This window comes from Microtus ochrogaster, linkage group LG3 (genome assembly GCF_000317375.1).
Source record: "Microtus ochrogaster isolate Prairie Vole_2 linkage group LG3, MicOch1.0, whole genome shotgun sequence".
NCBI classification, from domain to species: Eukaryota; Metazoa; Chordata; class Mammalia; order Rodentia; family Cricetidae; genus Microtus; species Microtus ochrogaster.
In genome coordinates this window covers 36,044,176-36,045,707 of record NC_022029.1, presented here as the reverse complement: position 1 = coordinate 36,045,707, position 1,532 = coordinate 36,044,176, and positions in this window count along the sequence as shown.

The following is a 1,532-nucleotide window of genomic DNA, read 5'->3' as shown; positions in this document are numbered from 1 at the left end:
TACACCATGTGTGTACATGCATGGAGGCCAGAAGAGGGTGTCAGATCTAGAGCTGGATCAGGTGGTTGTGAATGGCCCGCTGTGAGTGCTGGGTCCCCTGTAAGTGTAGTATTCTTAACCCATTGAACTGTTCCTGCAGTCCTGAAACTTTTATAAGGCTGGCCTAGAGCTCAGTGAACCTTTTGCCTCGGGTCAGGCATACACCATCACACAGGCAAGATTTGTATCTCTAACACACTCATAGTGGCCTTTTATTTTTTTTTAAATATTTATTTATTATGTATACAATATTCTGTCTGCGTGTTTGCCTGCGGGTCAGAAGAGGGCACAAGCCCTGACTACAGATGGTTGTGAGCCACAATGCGGTTGCTGGGAATTGAACTCAGGACCTTTGGAAGAGCAGGCAATGCTCTTAACTGCTGAGCCATCTCTCCAGTCCAGCCTTTTATTTTTTTTTTAATGTTTTTTCGGTTAAGGTTTATTAAATAGCCCTGGCTGATTTTGACTCTCCCTTGTCCTCCCAATCTGCTTGCCTCAAACCCCTGAGTGCTGGGATTATAAGTGTGGGCCACCACACCTTGCTTTTCCTCATAACCTTTAACAGCTGTCTAAAAGCAAAATTCAGTGACCCAAACTCTTTAATGGAGGAAGGAGAATAGGAAATAACCAACTTGATCATGGAGATGATTCTGAGCAGGTGATGCCTTTGGGAGGTTTCTGTATAGACAGGAAACTAGCCACAGCATCACTCAGGCGTGGCCTTGGCTTGGAGACAGATTCTGGGGCATTAGTACTGGTTAGACAGATTTGCTGTCAAACTAGTCTATTGGGCACATGCTGTTTCTTGGCAACTGAATCCTTTGTTTAAACAATCTGAGTGCTGGAGAGGGTAAATGATCCTCTCTATTTTGGAAACCCCCTGCTCCCAGCGCCTCAGCTAAGATGCTCTCAGAGAGGTTTGCTCACCTGGTTCTGGACCCTTCCTCAAGGCTGTCAGTTGCAGTTTCAGATTCTGAAGAGATGCTCTCCCAAAGCTGGCTGCGTTTCCTGTTGGTTCTGGGTGACAGCCAGGGCTGTCTTTGAACATGATATCAACAATACTTTTTAAAAAGCAAAAGACTTGGGCTGGAGAGATGGCTCAACGGTTAAGAGCATTGCCTGCTCTTCCAAAGGTCCTGAGTTCAATTCCCAGCAACCACATGGTAGCCCACAACCATCTGTAATGAGGTCTGGTGCCCTCTTCTGGCAAACTGTATACATAATTAATAAATAAATAAAAGAAAAAGCAAAAGGCTTGCGCTGGAGAGATGGCTCAGTGGTTAATAGCGTGTACTGCTCTTCTGGAGGACCTGGGTTTGAGTCCCAGCACCCACAGCTGGCACACAGTCAGCTGCAACTCCAGTTCCATTTAACACTGGCTGTGGGGCACCTGCACTCACAGGCACACCCCCACATACACAGAATGTAAAATAGGAAAATTAAATCCTTAAGGCTTTCTGGCACTCATTCAACTTTAAATTTTTATTTATTTA